The sequence below is a fragment of the Protopterus annectens genome, chromosome 10.part0, assembly GCF_019279795.1.
Source record: "Protopterus annectens isolate FY-2018-M chromosome 10.part0, PAN1.0, whole genome shotgun sequence".
NCBI classification, from domain to species: Eukaryota; Metazoa; Chordata; order Ceratodontiformes; family Protopteridae; genus Protopterus; species Protopterus annectens.
This window is the reverse complement of record NC_056744.1, coordinates 1,361,822,977-1,361,838,362: the sequence shown is the minus strand read 5'-3', so window position 1 is coordinate 1,361,838,362 and position 15,386 is coordinate 1,361,822,977.

Here is a 15,386-nt window from a genome sequence, read left to right as displayed (position 1 = left end):
CTTATCCCAGCTCCCTTTCAGCCTTGAACCTTATGTAACTTCTGAGTGATCAGATTTACCTCCCTTGTTTCCATCCTTACTTTCTCATTATTACTACTTTTTATAACTAAATGTTTTGACTGACAATTTTTAACACATTTAAGCCAGCTAATAAAACTGTAAACTTTTTGTGTAAGATTATGTATGTATGTATATATATATATATATATATATATATATATATATATATATTAGTTTCTGTGAAACATCTTGAATAAAAAAATAAAAATCACATTAAAATGAGAAATGTATAATCCTTTGACCATGTAAAATATTACTATGTTAAAATCGTATACATAAAAATCGCTCCAAAAAAAGTACCTAAAAAAACTCAATAGTCAATGCATGCAATGAGATGGTAAAAAATATTAAAACCAATTGTAATGGGCAATAGGGGCATTCAATTAAAGAGTACATAAAATATATGTCATACATCATTTCCTTGAAGGAGTTTGAATAGGAGGAAAATGTGTGTTAAATGTAAAGTAAATAGCTTTATTTGTTATTGTATTGTGAATTTAAAATATAAAAAGTATAAAAAGGGTACTTAAAGTACATACCCATAGCAAAGGGGCCAGATGTATTATTATGCCATTAACCCCTACCTCTGTTCCATTACCTAGTCAATGCTTTAAATTTCAAAAGGGGTGTAATGGATTAAGACTTGTTAAGTCCAGGCCAATCATAGGCATTCAAAGTTTACAGTTTTTTAGCTGGCTTTTAGCAGCTTGCAAGATTATACACTGTCTAGATGAAGTGTACTTAACACTAGATGGCATTGTGATATTACTTTGCCTAGGAATGGTTGGAGACACCCCCTTTTGAAATATCAAAGGAAGTGTTGTTATTGCTCATGGATGTGTGTAAAAAAAAAAGTTTTGTAACTTAACTGTTTTTATATTCTGATGAAGTTCTGATAAGGGACAATAGCACTTTATATATATATATATATATATATATATATATATATATATATATATATATAAAACATGTGTGTGCGTGTGTGGAATTTTTTTTTGTTTGTTTTAAGTGGTTTACCAAATAAAGCAGTTGCTCTTCATGACCTTCTGCCTTGGATTTGTTTTAATTATAGTTCAGCACATAGCTCACTTGCTTCATGGTGTTTCCATAGTCCCTTCAAATGTCTGTATTGTGGCACATGACATTTGCCTTCCTTTGTGGTGTTGATAGGTAGAACTGTCTTCATACACACATCTGATGTGGCCACCTCCACTCAGGAGAACATTTGCAGTGGGAGAGGGCTTTCCCATCAATTTCTTTCAGTTTGAGATAAGACATCTTCTCTGTGACACACTGATGAGGTTAGACTTTCAAACATGCTGTCTCACTGTTGTAATCAGTCTTCTCCTGTAGCATTTTGGTTGATAATGTATACTCAATATTGTGTAACTAATTGGGGACTCATATCCAACAGTTTGAAATTAGAATGAGGGTGTGTCTCTAAGTGATAGGTAGATATAGCTTCAACAACACATCTGATGTGTATACTTCCACTCAAGAGAAACATTTACAGTGGAAAAGTGCTCAATCATCAATTTTACCCCATTTTAACACAATAAATTGTTCTCTTTCTTACTGATGATGTCATCCTTTCTAATCTAGTCTATGTGATGCTTAGATTAAGGCTTGTTCTGAAGTACTTGCAGTAGGTAGTGTGCCCTCTAGACTGTGAAATTAGTTAGATAAGTAGGTGGTTTGAATCTAGCAGTGACTGACTATCTGAGTGTATATATCACTCCAGTGTAGGTAGGAATGACTTTACCTACCCATCTGATGTATAGCTTTACAGCGGGAGTAGGCTGTCACTACTTCCAGTCCTTTTTAACACACACACACACACACACACACACACACACACACACACACACACACACACACATATCATATACACACATATATCACTCTTGCAAAACAGTGGCAATGTCTTCCTTTCAAATGAGCACTATTTTACAGGTGTCATCAAACTTTTTTGTGACACTTGCTGTTGTTAAAATGTCCTGTAGCTTATGCCTTATGTAGTTGATATGAATACAGACATTAATCCATAGACTCAGTGTGTGTGTGTGTGTGTGTGTGTGTGTGTGTGTGTGTGTGTGTGTGTGTGTGTGTGTGTGCGTGTGTGTGCGTGTGTGTGTGTGTGTGTGTGTGTGTGGATGTACATGAATGTAGGAATGGTGTCACTCACGTATCTAATGTGTAGAGGTATAGTATAGTCAGAGAGGACTCTTTCACTACTTTCTATCAATTTTAGCACAGATAACTGGTTTGTTAAACACTGATGAGACCCTTTGTTTAAATGTTATTTATCTCACCACTGTAGTAAGCCTTCTCCTGTGGCATCAGGAAATGCTGTGATGTTCTCCAGCTTCTGGACTTATGAAGGCTTGGGTATGAATCTGGTATTCTGCATGTGTGTGTTTCTACAGTCACAGGGATGAATGGATCTTGCAACTCATCTGCTTAGGTACACTTAATATCATGCAAAATTTTGAGACATAGAGACAAATTATTTCAATCAGTTTAAAGGCACCCATATCCCTTGCAGCACAGTAATGATGTCATGCCTTCAAATATACCATCTTACATTTGTAGTAAGACTTCTTTTGTAGTGCATGCAGTTGATACAATATCCTGTAGCATGTGCAGTTCAATAGATAAGTGTTTGAAACCTGCAATGACTGAGTAGTATGAGTGTGTGTGACTATAGTACTATGGATGAATGACATCCATCACAGCTGTGTACAGTTATAGTGGGAGATGACTCTTTACTTTTAGTCCAAATAACTTTTTTTTGCACTATAATGCTGATGTCATGCCTTCAAATGTATTCTGTCTCAGAGTTGTGATAAGACCTTCCCTGTGACACATGCATTTAATGCATAGTTCTGTAGATTGTGAACTTACATAGCAGCTTTTAAGATCCAGTAAAGGGCAACAAATTGTGAATATAGTGAAGTGACACATACAGTATTCTGCAGGAGAGAAAAGGAACGTTCCACCACAGCAAAAATAATAAAAAAAATATTATAATATATACAAGCTAAGATAAAAATGGATTTTAAGAACTTTCTATTCTTCTGTGATTTCACAAAAAGTATTATATCATGAAAAGACAACAACATGAGGTGCGTCTTTGTAGAAGTTTAGCAAACATGAATAAAACATCTCTGTGATAAAGCAAGTGTTATAAGCAAGGCCAATTGAAAATTAAATACAAATATTAACCAATATGTGGTTAATAAAGTCCGTCAAGATAGGAATATTCACATAAGCCAGAGAAAGAAATATATTCTTCCATTTTTATAGTGGGCATCTAATTCACGAGGGAAACCCAAAAACTATTGTTAACTTGCACTTTATTTTTATTGGACAGAGATCATGGTTCTGACAAGACTATGTTGTTTATTGGTTGAGAGATCTGGAGCAGGTTAATTCCATTCCACTGGAGGAAGTGATGAGGAAGAGACCAAGTAAATATCTCATTGGCTATAAATTAAAATCTTTATGAGCACAGAGAATGACTGGTCAACTCTGAAAGATGATGAACTCTGCCGATTTACATCTTAAATTAATGTGCCATGTGATTCTAAAGTTTGTTTCATGATTGGACGTTAGTTCTTTTAAAAATAAGATGCTCAGGACCAATTAATCAGGATCTGAAGAAGGCATATTGCCGAAAGCACTTGTCCTGTTTCTGACAATATGAGTTTTTATCCATTAAAAGTTTTGTATTTATTATTTTTGCTGTTGTGGAATGTTCCTTGTCTCTCCTGCATCTTACTGCTTATCCTGGGACATGCTTTAGTAGTGTATACCTGGTTTGTCCTAGACATACAATATGCTATCAATTGATTTCCATGCATTTTACTTTTAACAAAGCCCTTTCAACAGATTAGGGATTTCATGCTAGTCAAATAGGTGTTCTGTTCTGTGATGCTTGGGGTGAGAGTTCTCCTGTGGTACATGCATTTAATGCCAACTTTTATAGCATGCGTAACCATACAGGCATTCATTTAAATATGGGAATATATATTACAACATAATATATATGGCTAAGAGTGGCTTACCCACCAACAAGCAGTGATATGACTAAATCACACCTGTGTGAACAGTAAAATTTCTACATCCTTTTGATCCCTCAGAATAATTTATAATTTGATCATCAAAAGCCTCACTTAGTTCACACCTTGAAGTGTCTTCTTTTTGACACCCTCCATTACAATCTCCTGTGCAGACACAGTTACTACACAGCACTATAGAGTATGGAACATAACAGGCAGCATTTGAATTTGGAAAGTTCTGCCTGTCAGACTGTTGTGATGGACAGGAGTGGCTTAGCCAAAAAGTGGAGATGTGGCACAGTACGAGGGCAACTTTTTTAGGTCTCAGACACCACATTAGGGGAGAAATAACAATGCCAGTTGGATAGTGATGTAATCTCTTCAAGAATGTTCTTTAAGGGACATCAGTTATGTTTCTTTGTGTGGCTTCAATGGTTGATGCATTGCTCTCTCTGAGGTCTGACTTCAGCCATGTATTTGAGTCTGGCAATATGTAACTCATGAGTATGTCAGTGAATGCTCACAGACATTATTTAGTTCCCCATAAATAATTATCTCTATTGCATATCTTAATGCAAACATTTATGTAAATATTTTGTTCACAATATAGGGCTTCACAGAAAATGAGGGCTTATTCATCATTTCTTTTTTTCAAAACAGGTTTATTGTTTTAACATATAAGAGAAATATCATAAAAATTTTATACAAGTAATTAAAAATAGGTATTATTATAATATTCAACAAAACAACTAAAGTATTTACAAAGACATCCACTACAATCAGATCAATTAATTAAACTAAAATACCATGCTATTGAAATTAAAATTTTTTAACAAATTTTGTAAATTATCCCATACAATAAAATAAGATGTTTTTCTATTTGTTCTAGTCCTAATTGTGTTTATTTCCATATGGCACACTATATTCATAACATTTTTAAATTCATTGAACGAAGGAGGTGTATCTGAAATCTAATTTCTAGTTATTATTTTCCTAGCCACTGCTAGAATAGACCATAACAAGGGAAGCTTAACCGTTTTAACACTTTGAGGTACAGGTGTGTTGAATAATATAAGAGATTTAGAAATAATGAAATTATCTGTAAAAATAGCCTGCAAAAATTCATTAATTGACTTCCAGTATTCTTTCAATTTTATACAGTCATAAAACATATGAGCCCAGTCAGCATTAATTTCTACATTACATCTCTTACATAGATTATCTTTATTATTTATTTTATTCATCATCAAAGGTGTATAAAAAGATCTATGTAAAAATTTCCATGTATAAAGTCTCCAGACAATGGAAGACGTAGTTCTATAAGCAGATTCCAATATATATTGTTTATCTTGTTGATTTGGTGGGTCCCCATTAATAGAAGTGAAATAATTCCAGTATGAATCTACACTGTAAAAAGTTTCTTGTCTGATAACTTTATGTATGTATGAAAGTTTACCTTTATCAGAAACTTTATGTTGTAAATTTAATATCAAGTAATCAATCAGTGTTGGAATAGATTCTTTAACAGTTATAGACATTAAATCTATTTTATTAATGAGATGTTGTCTAAAGGTCTGAACCTCTAACCAGCAAGTTTCTCTTAGATCAAATTCTTGTTTTAAGAAATCTAGATTTTAACTTTATTATCAGATATCAACTGATACCAGTACTTTAGATCATTATCTATAGCTAAATGAGTTCCTTCAGAAGTAGATGACAAAAGCATTCCCTGAGTATACATTATAGGAAATACAATAAAATTCCATTCCCTATACTTAGGGTGCATGAATATAAAGTTACGATAACTAATAATAATATTTAATGGGTAACAAACCATATGTTTAGGTGTAATAGGTGAAGTACAAAATTCCTTTAGTAACCATAACATGGAGTTATTTACAATCATATTTTTATGTGTTAAGGAGATTTTCATGAAGTGTATACTAATTAGCTCCCAATAATCATTCCATTTTGTGACATATGACTGATCTATTAATAAAGTAATAACTTTTACAATAGAAGAGATAGTATATAAATTAAAGTCTGGAAAAGAAATACCCCTTGAGACCAGCTATTAGTATGTTTCTTTAATGCAATCCTAGGTCTATTAGGTGCCCATAAGAAATTTAACATTAGTGTGTTCAGTTTCTTGATAATTATTTTGTAGGTGGAAGTATTATTGATTGTATTAAGTATAAAATCTTGGGGAATATTATCATTTTAATAATTGTAAGTCTCTCCTCCATAGTAAAAAACATATTATTCCAGGTATTAAAAAGATTTTGTATATTAAGAAAACAGGTATTATAATTATTATATATAATAGATTTAATATCTTTAGATAGTATTATACCTAAATAAGTTATCTGACCTGAATTGGGTACATATTTAGTAAAATCACTAATGAGAATATTTTTTCGTGTATATATAGGTAGTATTTTAGTTTTTACTTCATTGAATATTAAACCAGAAATACTTTTAAAATTCATCATGTTGTCAAATAGAGACTGTATAGAAGAATTAGATCCTGCTGATGTAATTAGAACATCATCTGCAAAAGTTGAATTTTGGATGTTGTATTTTCATCTATTTCAAAACCCTCTATGTCAGTACTGTTTCTGATCAAATTAGCCCAAGGCTCCATTACTAAAGTGAATAATAGTGGAGAAAGTGGACATCCTTGTTTTGTACCTTTAAGAATGGGTATTTTTGTGAAACATATGTTCCTACCTTAATATAAGCCAACGTTCCTTTGTATAAATGTTCAATTAGATTTACAAATGCATCTGAGAAGTTTGTGCACTTCATTAAGGTAAACAGATAGTCCCAACTTACTGAATCAAATGCTGAACTTATATCAAGACTAATAAGTGTTAAATCTTTCTTTTTCCTATTTGCAAAATCTATTAATGTTAAAGTTCTTCTTATATTATCAAAAGTATTTCTATTTACAATAAAGCCTGTCTGATCTATATCTATAATGCCGGGAATGATTGTCTTCAATCTATCAGCAAAGATATTCATAAACATTTTATAATCAACATTAAGTAATGAGATGGGCCGATATGAAGAACATCTAGTTGGATCTTTATTAGGTTTTAAAATTGGCGAAATAAATGTATATTGCCAAGATGGGGGTTATTAACTCAGTTTGGGCCAAAATAAAACCTTATGTATTAATGAATATGTATTTTTAGAAAGGATTTTATATATCTCTGGTATAATACCATCATTACCCGGTGCTTTGTTTGATTTAAGCTTATTTATTTGTGTAATAACTTCTGTATATGAAATACTCTTGTCCAATAGTTTAATCTGTTGTTTATTAAGCTTTTTATTCATATTTGTGGTTATAAACTCCTTTATTTTATCTTTAGGTTCCATGTTAATATTATTATGGTTAATTTTGTGAAAGTGATTTCTAAATTCATCTAGTATTTCTGGTATACTAGAAACATTCTTCTTTTCCTTAGAGAAAAGATTTCTTTGATATGGTTTTGTTTATTCAACCTTTTTGTTTTATTTTTAAGTCTATGTAAGTATTTGGGGCTTATTGAATAAGACAAAAACTTGTATTCTCTAAAGTTATTTTAACTTTATGAGTTAAAATTTCTTTGTATTTCTCATTTAGTTTGTTTATTTCTTCAATAACTTTCTTGTCCATAATATTTTCTTTATTATTATGTTTATAAGAGTCTAATTTACTTTGAATATCTAACAATTCCTTATCCCAAGATTTCCTTTTATTATTATACCATCTGATACTTTGTCCATATAGATATGATTTTAAGGCATCCCAAACATAAACAATGGAGACTTCAGGAGTGTTATTTATGTCTAAAAATGTTTTACTTCTGAAAGTATATATTCTTTATAGTCTTTTAGTTGAGTTAAGTATGCTGGTATCCTTTTGATCTGAACATTATGAGTATTTTTATCATGAATTCAAAAACAATTGAATTATGATCAGATATAGGACATGAAATGATTTTGGAATTAATTAAATCTGTTACCATCTGGTTAGAAATAAAGACCCTATCTATTTTTGAATAAGTTTTGTATCTGTTAGAAAAAGGTGTATGGTAATGATTTTGAATCTATCTGATTATTAATATCATTCAAATGATAAGAATTAGCAAAATCCTTTAAATGTTTTGCATTAGATGTAATTCTTCTCTTTCCTATAGTGGTAGTATCACTTTCATGTAGTATACAATTAAAGTCACCAGCTAAAATAATATCTCCTATAGAGAATGATATGATCTTATCAAGATGATGTTTCACTGTATTAATACCAATTCCAGGTATCCAATATACATTAATTAAAGTGTAAGTCTTCCCATTAATTTGTATTGTAACCATACAAAACATTCCTTTGTCATCCTGATAAGACTTAATGGTTTTAGGAATGGGCATACTTTTATTCCATAAAATAGCCACTCCTCTTTTTTCTGAGTGTGCTCTGAACTAACCAATACTGTATATTTGTTTGTGGCTAGTTTATCAATATCTTTTTCAAGAGATGGGTTTCTTGTAGGAAGACTAAGTTGGCCTTATGTAAATTAATGTATCTTATTAGGCTTGCCCTTTTACATGGATTATTCAATCCATTAATGTTTAAAGAAATTCCTTTTAAAGATGTCATTTGGCATTTTTAAAACTTAAGAATCTTATGATCAAAATAACAAATAACAAGATAAGTAATGTTACATCTCCTCCTTTAGGTGTACCTTTAAATATAGCTGTATTTATTGAATCTCTTATGGGATTTCGTATAGGATTCAATTTTGTTTGTAGTGACAATGAATGTACAAAATATATTGTGGATGTCAAAACTATATACAAATAACAATGAACAAGTGAAAATAATGTAAGGATTAAACCTTGCATCCAGCCTGGAGTTGTAAACTCCAACTTAGAGTAGTATTTACCACTCAAGTTAACCCCTACCCTAAGCAGCAGTACGTCAGCTACCACCTTATCAATTTAATACTAGTTATATTTAACTGAAGTTAACAGTTTTCAATTCAATTATCTAGCAAGACAAGACTACACATTTGGTAAAACAGCATCATATAAACTAAAATAAACCTTTTTTTTTTTTTTTTTTTTTAAAAACTGTTCATACTACTATATACATCCATGTAATATAAAACACTTGTATTCAAATAGCATTCAAATAATCTTGATGTTAGAAATCAAGAGGAGAGAAAAATAGGTTCTAACATTCATTTAAATCAAAAACTTTGGCTAATATGATTCAGACATTACATATATTAGGATGCATCTAATTTCTGTCATGTAAATACAGTTAACAGCTTCCAAAAAAAAACTTGAATTGCTTGTATATGAGCATTTACTCAAACTCATTATTGCCAATAGAATAAAATGTTGTATTCATAGAAATTGTTATAAATCATACTTCATAGTTAAGCAGATTCTCAGAAACATTTATATACATATCTACATACACACACATACACACACACACACACACATATATATATATATATATATATATATATATATACATATATATACATACATACACACATACATATACATATATATATATATATATATATATATATACACACATGCATACACACACACACACACACACACACACACACACACACACACACACACACACACATAGATACACACACACACACACACACACACACACACACACACACACACACACACACACACACACACACACACATACACACACACACACACACACACACACACACACACACATATATATATATATATATATATATATATATATGATCTCACTGAGTTGTATCTTTACTGAGCACCATCTTACATTGCTGTCCATCAATAAATCTGTCTGCTTTATACAAAATAATGCACAGCAAACACATTTTAGTAACCAGATTTTACAAACATGCTATACTACTGCTTTAAAATATATCACATGACAATTTCTTCCAGTATAGAGTTATAAAATTATTTATGCTTGTCAATCAGATGAATTAAATGAGTTATAGTAATGTATATGTTTGGGACATAGGTTTTTAACACATATTATTAATCTGCTATTCCTGTATCTGTGATGTGTCAGTGTGATATCTAGGTCAAAGGTGAGACCAGCTGCTTTCAGCTTCTCTGTGAGAATTCTGAGAGTTGAAGCTTTTGAAGTAGCTCATGGACACTGTGCATGAGACAGCCCACATCCCAGATTGTCTCTCTTAACATTTTGGCGGAAACTTATTAAAAACTAGTGACAAACATTCATTTAGCAGTGTAAATGCATCTAAACATGACAAAACCTTCACAATGCATTCTACAGGTTATTACAGACTCTATGTAAGTGAAATCAAGCCCAAAATTATTAATAAGTAACAAAACTCAACATTTTTGTCCCAACTCAACTCCTATGCAAATCTTATTATTTACTGTGTCTATATGATCAAAAGTATTTCTATATATTAATAAAGAAAAGAAAAGAGAGTAGAAAGTAAAAGGGTGTAAGGCAGAAATAAAAAAAATGTAAGAGAAAGCCATAAGAAGTATATATAATAGAATATTACTTACTGTTTATAGTAATAGAGTTAAAAATAAAACATATTATTTACTATTATTTAGTTCTAATTATTATTAGTTAAAGCATGACAGATTATTTACAAACAAGCATAAGCAGTGTAATCAAGAAAGTATAATTAGGTAGTGTCATTCCTGTATCTGTGATGTGTCAGTGTGATATCTAGGTCAAAGGTGAGACTAGCTGCTTTCAGCTTCTCTGTGAGAATTCTGAGAGTTGAAGCTTTTGAAGTAGCTCATGGACACTGTGCATGAGACAGCCCACATCCCAGATTGTCTCTCTTAACATTTTGGCGTGAAACTTATTAAAAACTAGTGACAAACATTCATTTAGCAGTGTAAATGCATCTAAACATGACAAAACCTTCACAATGCATTCTACAGGTTATTACAGACTCTATGTAAGTGAAATCAAGCCCAAAATTATTAATAAGTAACAAAACTCAACATTTTTGTCCCAACTCAACTCCTATGCAAATCTTATTATTTACTGTGTCTATATGATCAAAAGCATTTCTATATATTAATAAAGAAAAGAAAAGAGAGTAGAAAGTAAAAGGGTGTAAGGCAGAAATAAAAAAATGTAAGAGAAAGCTATAAGAAGTATATACAATAGAATGTTACTTACTGTTTATATTAATAGAGTTAAAAATAAAACATATTATTTACTATTATTTAGTTCTAATTATTATTAGTTAAAGCATGACAGATTATTTACAAACAAGCATAAGCAGTGTAATCAAGAAAGTATAATTAGGAATAGCATTTGAAGAACATATAAACTTTTAAAGGAAAAAAATGTATCAAATTACTGACCTTATTTTTCCTCTTCAGAAAGAGAAACAAGTTAAATCACAGCTTGCCATTAAATCTCCAGATATTTTGACTAGTTATGAAACAAAACATTTCTTTGCACACAGAGAATAACTTTGATTAAATCTTTTTCAAAATATTTGTTGCTTCTTGGAAATGCAGGAACTATATTTAAAAGATTAATAATAAAATAAAATGATGAGAGAGAAAAAAAAACATAGTACAAATCATTTGTTTTTAGTCTCTTCTTCTTCTCTGAAGTCTTCCACGAAGTTTCAGTTGCCAGTCTCTTTAACGAAGGACTAGCCCATTCCATTTCTTCTATTTTTTCCAAAATCTTATTTTTTTTGATAAACAGTAAAGCAGAGTCTAAGTCATCGAAAATTTTAAGAACATCAGGAAGGAAGATTTTAAGCTTGGCAGGAAACATAAGGTATGTTTTAAACTGTGCTTTTTTAAGCTCCCTTATTAGTGGCAGAAAAACTTTTCTTTTAGCTAATACCATAGAAGAATAGTCATTGTCAAAACGCACAGTTGTTTCATTAATCTTAACAGGAGCTTTAGCCCAAGCAGATTTAAGAACCATCTCTTTATCAAAAGATGATAGAAATCTAACTATAACTGATCTAGGATAGTTTTTGTTTGAGTTAGTATTAGCTATAGATCTATGTGCTCTTTCGATACCAAAAGAGAATGCTTCAGGTAAATCTAAAGTTTTAGGGAGCCATGTTGTTAAAAAGAAGTAATATTGTTACCTTCAATATTTTCTGGCAGTCCAAAAATCCTAATGTTATTGTGCCTAGATCTATTTTCCAGGTCATCCAGCTTTGTTTGTAAATGTGTATTTTGTTTCAGCAGAAACTCAATGTTGATTTCCTCTTCTTGTATTCTATTTTCTATGTCATTCACAGCTTCTTCTATGCCTGTCATCTGGATCTTCTGTTGTTGCAGGTCCATATGTAACAAGTCTATTTGTTTTGTAGTTTTTCTATGAAAGTGTCTATTTTAGTATCCATTTTATCCATCTTAGCAGTAAGTTGCTGGACTATAATTATCAGAGACTGAAGTTCTTTCTTGATGCTGGAGTCTTGAGAATTTGTCTTACTGGAACTCATTTCAGACTGATAAACTGACAGGAAAATTTCCAAAGTAATTTCTGACAGGAATATTATTAAGATTTCCTTTCTTTTTTAGATATAGTTCAAGAACTATATAAAACAAACATATTTAGAAAGAAAATTACTTCAAAAATTATTTTTTTAAGTAATTAATTCCTGTCAATGTAATGAAATTGGTGGAGCTGAAGAAATCTGCTGCTATCCTGTGTTCATCCTTGGCCACGCCCCCCTATTCATCATTTCTTGATGTGTGCCATACTGCAAAATTGTCACAAACTGTGAGTGGGTCTGTGTTATGATACTTTCTTGTGGTTTTGTGTCATTTAGCCTAGCACAATAATCAGACACACTCATACTACTCAGTCACTGCACATTTTGAACGGCTATCCAACTACACAAGTGACAATATTGTCTCAACTGCATAAGCTAAAGGGGAAATCTTACTACAAATGAAAGACAGGGTATATGTCAAGGCATTATATCATTTTAGTGCTGCAAGTTATATATGTGTGCCTTTAAATTGACTGAAAGAGTGATGTGATCTGTGTATTTTATCTCAAAGTCTTGCATCATGGTAGGTGTACCCAATCACATAGAGAATGCTGGATTCAAACTCATGACTTACTAAGCCCACATGCTTCAGAACATTGTATCATTTTATGACGCCACAGAAGAAAGCTTACTATATGATATAAATTGGATGTCAACAAATGAACTCATCAGTGTTTAACAATGTAGTTGTCTGCACTAAAAAAGGACAGAAAATAAAGCCCTCTCCATCTATATATCAGATAGTTTGGTGACACCATTCCTACCTTCATACACACACACACACACACACACACACACACACACACACACACACACACACACACACACACACACACACACACACACAAGAAAGCTTACTATATGATATAAATTGGATGTCAACAAATGAACTCATCAGTGTTTAACAATGTAGTTGTCTGCACTAAAAAAGGACAGAAAATAAAGCCCTCTCCATCTATATATCAGATAGTTTGGTGACACCATTCCTACCTTCATACACACACACACACACACACACACACACACACACACACACACACACACACACACACACACACACACACACACATGCACTGACACAACTAAGTCTATGGATTAGTGTCTGTGTTCAAGTTTATTACCGAACTAAGATCACAAACTACAGAACATTGCATGACTTACAATTGCCCAACAAGATGTTTATTTACCATTGTAAGATACTGCACTTTTGAAAGGATGTCATCACCATTGGTTTGCTAAGGTGATGTGTGAAGTGTTTAGACAGCATTACAGTTAACTCATCATATCTTGAGAGTAGCAGTATATCACAACATACGGAAGTAATACAAGCCAGTCACATTACTTTCTTATTATCTAAATAGCTTCTTGAAGTGCATCACTGATGAGTTCATATATGCGATTGATGGTAAAAAGTATTAGGGCATGCGTAATAATATACTGAGGTTTAGAATGGGAATTAATAGTAGTCTGTGGTGTTCTGTGCCAACCTTCACACAAATAGGTGGTGTAGACATGCAAACAGTTCTGATTATGATCCAGTTCAGAATAGATGTGTCTTATGCGAATACTTTGTGTGTCGTGATTTATACCTTTGTCATGGTAATTGCATTACAGTACTCATTATATGGGTAAGACAAGTGGGTAGTTAGATAGCCGTCATATCTGAAGCATGTTGTACTGCTTCTTATGCAATTGCTTGTGTTTGTTTGACATCGGTGAGCACTATAGCCACTACATGATAACATACATGTAGGTATCATAATTAAAAGATTTCAGAAAATGCAGGAAATGCAAATTAATTAATCCTTAAGGTTGTATGTACTGTATATGTAGCAGCAATATTTTTAAGATGTGCCTAGTGTACTATGCTTCTTAATTCAGAAAGCCATTATTGAACTAAATGACTTGCATTTATTTCTGGGAAGATATGAACATTTTATGGATGTATGCATGAATCCATAGGTCTACAATTAATGAGAAATTATAGTGTTCAGTAATTGTAGACCTGATTCTAGATTTAGACTTCTGACAGTCCCTAAGGAAGGCAAATGTCAGGTACCAAAACACAGACATTTTAAGGGAGCATGGAAACAATAATACTCATACATATTTATATATTTAGCAAGTAAATGTCTGCGTGCAGCATACTTCATAACAGTTGTAACAATTTTAATCATCCCATATGGTGAACATTCAGCTCAGCAACTTGTTCAACATATGACAAAAACGTCTTCTCATAGTGCTATCAGCCTGTCTTTCCTTAACACAGTATGGATAAGAACAGTAGCAAGGGGGCAGCGAAGTAATGTGGCTGAAGGCCAAAACTCACCTGTTTTTGCCATAAGACATGAGCTGCCATTTACCATGTGTTACAAATATTGCTTGGTGCCAGTCATCACACAAATGCTGACGACAAAGAATGATGAGACAGAAGGGGAGAACAGAAGAAGATTGAGACACACTAATAAAGACAGAAAGAGTTTTGTTTATGGGTTATTATGTATTATACTTAGGTTTGTCATCATAAGCATTCTGTCCTGCTCTGTATAATGAAATGTTCCCAGTATGGAGCAAAGAGGGGTAATAGAGTAGAAACATGATGATGTACATCAGTCTCAGTATTATTATAAATAATTTGTAAACAATTAGGTGACAATGGCATATCAGATATATGCATTCCAAGTAAAGACCTCCACTTTTTCAAAATGGA